Genomic DNA, 6,425 nt, shown 5'->3' on the forward strand with positions numbered 1-6,425 from the left:
CCTCCCAAAGTGCTGGGATTACAGGCATGAGCCACCGTGCCCAACCTAAATTATTTTTGACAATAATCACACTGTTGTGCTAGCAAATACTAGGTATTATTTATTCTTTCTAACTAATTTTGTGTTCATTAGTCATTACACCTCCACCCTTACCTCCCCTACTCTTCCCAGCCTCTGGTAACTATTCTTCTACTCTCTACCTCCGTGAGCTCAATTGCTTTAATTTTTAGCTTCCACACTTAAGTGAGAACATGAAGTTTGTCTTTCTGTGCCTAGCTTATTTCACCTAACAAAATGACCTTCAGTTTCATTCTTTTGTGATAAATGACAGATCTCATTATTTTTTATGGCTGAATAGCACTCCATTGTGCATATGTACACTTTCTTTCTTTTTTTTTTTTTTCTTCAACTTTTATTTTAAGTTCAGCGGTATAGGTGCAGGATGTGAAGGTTTGTCACACAGGTAAATGTGTGCCATGGTGGTTTGCTGCACAGATCATCCCATCACCTAGGTATTAAGTCGAGCATCCATTAGCTATTCTTCCTGATGTTCTTCCTTCCCCAACCCTCCCCACCCAGACAGACCCCAGTGTGAGTTGTTCCCCTCTATGTGTCCATGTGTTCTCATCATTCAGTTCCCCCTTATAGGTGAGAACATGCAGTGTTTGGTTTTCTATTCCTGCATTAGTTTGCTGAGGATAATGGTTTTCAACTCCATCCATGTTCCTGCAAAGGACATAAACTCATTCGTTTTTATGACTGCATAGTATTTCATGGTATATATGTACCACATTTTCTTTATTCAGTCTATTATTAATGGACATTTGGGTCTTTGCTATTGCAAATAGTGCCGCAATGAACATACAAGTGCATGTATTTTTATAATCAAATGATTTATATTCCTTTGGGTATATGCCCAGTAATGGGATTGCTCGGTCATATGGAATTTCTGCCTCTATTTCTCTGAGGAATCACCACACTGTCTTTCACAATGGTTAAACTAATGTACACTCCCACCAACAGCATTAAAGCTTCCTTTTTCTGCATAACCTCACCAGCATCTGTTGCTTTTGACTTTTCAATAATCACCATTCTGACTGGCATGAGATGGTATCTCATTGTGATTTTGGTTTGCAAATATGATCAATGATGTTGGACTTTTTTTTCATATGATTGTTGGCTGCATGTATATCTTCTTTTGAGAAGTGTCTGTTCTAGTCATTTGCCCACTTCTTAATGGTTTTTTTTTTTTTCTTGTATATTTGTTTAATTTCCTTTTAGGCTCTGGATATTAGACCTTGGTCAGATGAACAGATTGCAAAAATTTTCTCCCATGCTGTAGGTTGTCTGTTCACTGTGATAGTTTCTTTTGCTGTGCAGGAGCTTTTAAATTTAATTAGATCCCATTTGTCCGTTTTTACTTGTGTTACAATTGCTTTTGGCATTTTTTGTCATGAAATCTTTGCCCATGCCTATGTCCTGAATTGTATTGCCCACATTTTCTCCTAGGGCTTTTATAATTTTGGGTTTTACATTTAAGTCTTTAATCCATCTTGTGTTAATTTTTGTATATGGTGTAAGAAGGGGATCCAGTTTCAATTTTCTGCATATGGCTAGCCAGTTCTCCCAGCACCATTTATTAAATACAGCACCCTTTCCCCGTTGCTTATTTTTGTCAGGTTTGTCCAAGATCAGATGGCTGTAAGTGTTTGGTCTTATTTCTGAATTCTCTATTTTGTTCCATTGGTCAGTGTGTCTGTTCTTGTACCAGTCCCATGCTGTTCTGGCTACTGTAGCCTTGTAGTATAGTTTGAAGTTGAATAGCATGATGCCTCCAGCTTTGTTCTTTTTGGCTTAAGATTGTTTTGGCTATTTGGGCTATTTGTTTGTTCCACGCGCATTTTTAAATACTTTTTCTCTAATTCTGTGAAGAATGCAATCGGTAATTTGATAGGAATAGCATTGAATCTATAAATTACTTTAAGCATTATGGCCATTTTCACAATATTAATTCTTCCTATCCATGAGCCTGGAATGTTTTTCCATTTGTTCATGTCCTCTCTGATTTCTTTGAGCAATGATTTGTAGTTCTCCTTGAAGAGGTCCTTCACTTCCCTTGTTAACTGTATTCCTAGGTATTTTATTCTTTTTGTAGCAATTGTGAATGGAAGTTCATTCATGATTTTGTTCCCTGCTTGCCTGTTGTTGGTATATAGGAATGCTGGCAATTTTTGTACATTGACTTTGTATCCTGAGATTGCTGAAGTTGCGTATCAGCTTAAGAAGCTTTTGGGCTGAGACTATAAGTTTTTCTAGATATAGTGTATTAGTCTGTTTTCATGCTGCTGATAAAGACATACCCAAGACTGGGCAATTTACAAAAGAAAGAGGTTTAATTGGACTTGCAATTCCACACGGCTGGGGAGGCCTCACAATCATGGCAGAAGGCAAGGAGAAGTGAGTCACGTCTTACATGGATGGCAGCAGGCAAAGAGAAAGCTTGTGCAGGGCAACTCTCATTTTTTTAAAACCACCAGACCTCATGAGACCCACTTACTATCATGAGAACAACACGGGAAAAACCTGCCCCCATAATTCAATCATCTCCCACTAGGTCCCTCCCACAACATGTGGGAATTATGGGAGCTACAAGATGAGATTTGGGTGGGAACACAGAGCCAAACCATATCATTCCACCCGGCCCCTCCCAAATCTCATATCTTCACATTCCAAAACCAATCATGCCTTCTCAATAGTCCCCTAAAGTCATTAACTCAAAAGCCCACAGTCCAAAGTATCATCCAAGACAAGGCAAGTCCCTTCCACCTATAAGCCTGTAAAATCAAAAGCAAGTTACTTGCTTTTTAGTTACAGCGGGGGTGCAGGTATTGGGTACATACAGGCATTCCAAATGGGAGAAACTGGTCAAAACAAAGGGACTGCAGGCCCCATGCAAGTTTGAAATCCAGCAGGGCAGTCAAATCTTAAAGCTCCAAAATGATCTCCTTTGACTCCATGTCTCACATCCAGGTCACGCTGATGCAAGAAGTAGGCTCCCATAGTCTTGGGCAGCTCCAGCCCTGGTTTTGCAGGGTACAGCCTCCCTCCCTGCTGCCTTCATGGGCTGGTGTTGAGTGTCTGTGTCTTTTCCAGGCACACAGTGCAAGCTGTCAGTGGATCTAACATTCTGGGGTCTGGAGGATGGTAGCCCTCTTCTCACAGCTCCACTAGGTGGTCCCCCAGTAGGGACTCTGTGTGGGATTTCCCACCCCCACATTTCCCTTCTGCACTGCCCTAGCAGAGGTTCTCCATGAGGACCCCACCGCTAGAGCAAACTTCTGCCTGGCCATCCAGGCGTTCCCATACATCTTCTGAAACCTAGGCAGAGGTTCCCAAACCTCAAGTTTTGACTTCTGTGCACTCACAGGCTCAACACCACATGGAAGGTGCCAAGGCTTGAGGCTTGCACCCTGTGAAGCCATGGCCCAAGCTCTGCATCAGCCTTATTCAGCCATAGCTGGAGTGGTTGTGATACAGGGCACCAAATCCCCAGGCTGCACACAGCACAGGGACCTTGGGCTCAGTCTATGAAACCACTTTTTTCCTGTTAAACCAATGGACCTGTGATGGAGGAGTCTGCCGCAAAGGTCTCTGACCTGGCCTGGAGACATTTTTCCCATTGTCTTAGTGATTAACATTTGGCTCCTTGTTACTTATGCAAATTTTTGCAGCAGACTTGAATTTCTCCTCAGAAAATGGGATTTTCTTTTCTATTGCATTGTCAGGCTGCTAATTTTTCAAACTTTAATGCTCTGTTTCCCTTTTAAATCTGAACGGCTTTAACAGCACCCAAGTCATCTCTGAAATGCTTTGCTGCTTAGAAATTTCTTCTGCCAGATAACCTAAATCATCTCTCTCAAATTCAAAGTTCTACAGATCTCTAGGGGAGGGGCAAAATTCTGTCAATCTCTTTGCTAAAATATAACAAGAGTCACCTTTGCTCCAGTTTCCAACAAGTTTCTCATCTCCACCTGAGACCACCTCAGTGTGGACCTTATTGTTCATATCACTGTCAGGATTTTTGTCAAAGCCATTCAACAAGTCTCTAGAAAGTTCCAAACTTTCTCATATTTTTCTATCTTCTTCTGAGCCCTCCAAACTGTTCCAACCTCTGCCTGTTACCCAGTTCCAAAGTCACTTCCACATTTTCGGGTATCTTTTCAGCAACACCCCACTCTACTGGTGCTGGTTTGCTTACTAGTCCATTTTCACACTGCTGATAAAGACATACCTCAGACCGGGCCATTTACAAAAGAAAGCTGTGCAATTGTGATATGGCTCTGATGACTGGAGGAACACCCAGGTTCTTGGTCTTGCGCTGATTTAGATAAAATGACACAGACACACGTGGAGTGGTTTTAAGCAGTGGAGAGTGTTTAATAGGCAAGATAGAATAAAGCAGCTCCCCTGTACAGAGACAGAAGGAGGGGAGCTCCAAGCTAAGAGAGGGAACCCTGTGTGTGTTGGAAAATTGTCGGTTCTATTGGAGGCGTGAGGAGGCAGTGCCTGATTTGCATAGGGCCCAGGGGATTGGTTTGACTAGGTGTGTCATTTACATAGCCCGTGAAAAACCCGGCCCTCCTACCTCAGCCTTTTAATATGCAAATGCAGGGGGCCAAGATGTTTTGAACACATAGTGTTATCTGGAGGTGGCCATGACACTTGGCACACCTGGTGACAAGAAGAAGAAGGCAGGAATGGCCATATTGGGTGAGTTTTTAATGGTTAGCATTTGCATATCAAAGCTTGCCAGCCTAGCTCTTTAAGCCACCTTTCTGTTAGAAAAGAAATCGTTCAGAGGTCGCTTCTTATTACAGGAAAATTTCCACCCAGAATCTTTGCCTTTTCTACCTGCCTAAAAATTATTTCTTAATTACTCCTGTCTTATTCCCTCCCTCAAGAGAAGCAAACCTAATTGCTTTTAGGGGGTGTTGGGTGATGATTCTTTCTGGCTACGTCCTGCTGAAAAGGGGTGTCATGTAGGGGAACAGCAGTCGGGCCTTCTCCTAGGTTGATTTAAGAGTTTTTGGAAGAATGGCATGTCCATGTATGGCTCTGCTTGCAGCACTGTTTGAACTTTTATTGCTTCTAGGCAAAAAGAGATAAATTTTACAAGAAGGTTTAAAATATAGGGTTAGAATATGAGCATTAAGATGACCACTGCTAGTGGGTGTCCCATAGGCCATAACTGACAGTAGAGTTTGACACCTGTATAGTTGCACCAATGAATTGCAATACCGGTTTGCCTCCACTAGATGTCCCTGTACATTACCAGAAACGTTAACATAAAAGTAACATTTTCCTTGAGAAAAGCATACATTTCTCCTTGGCTTACCATTAGAGAATAACTTTAGTCTTAGCCATTTTTATAACTTGCAATATGCTTGGGAGAGATACATTATTGGGTCGCTAAAATACCTTTAGCGTTAATCTTGACAATTCCTTTCCTTTAATTATTAAAATATTTTATGACTTTCACAGACCCTCTAACAACGCACTTAAACTTTTTGACTTGTCCTAAACATCCATCCTTTAAACTACCAGTTATTTACTTTTAGGACAAGTGTTTACCATACAAAATCATTTCCTATATAAAATCTTTTTCTTTATAACCTTCTTTCCATAATTTAGAGCGCATTATATTATTAATTTTCAATAAAAAGTCTTATTAAACTTAATGATAGTAAAACTTTTATGCTTGCTTATTATCCATAACGATTACTCCTGCTATAAGCAAAACAATCTTTACTAAATTTTTCTTGCAATTATTAATCCTACTATACCACAAAAGTGGCATAGTAAATAATTTCTGTTGAAAACTTTACTTGCCAAGATATAACATTTCCCTTTGGGGATCTACAAAGTTACAAATGCAATTCCATGTATAATTAAATCTCCCTGCAAATATGAATTAAAAAGAAGTCTTACTATTTAGTGACAAATTTTGAGAGGAAAGGGTAGAAATAATAAAAGGTATCTGGTGAGGTAGGAGTGGAACTGAATAAGATGAGTAGACCTCACTCAGTTACTTACCTTTTATAATTTTCAACTTAAGATCTTCTATTTCTTAACATTGATATTCAGAACATTCCTCTGGGCTGTCAGGGGTTGTTGCCTTAGCTCTCCGGGCTTTGACTTGAGTGTGATGTATACAGGAGTTGATTCCTGTAACTTTTACTGCCTAGGGAGTTGAAAGAAGAACAGTGTAGGGCCCTTCCCAGCTTGGCTTAGGGAAGGAGATGGAGATGAGAATTTTTCTTAATACCAAATTTCCTGGGTTAAATAAAGATTGTTCTATTTCCTGGGGTTGGACTTCTGCCAGTTGTGCTAATTCCTGTTGGAAGTGAGGTAGAGAGGTTACATGC

This window comes from Macaca nemestrina, chromosome 1 (genome assembly GCF_043159975.1).
Source record: "Macaca nemestrina isolate mMacNem1 chromosome 1, mMacNem.hap1, whole genome shotgun sequence".
Taxonomy (NCBI): Eukaryota; Metazoa; Chordata; class Mammalia; order Primates; family Cercopithecidae; genus Macaca; species Macaca nemestrina.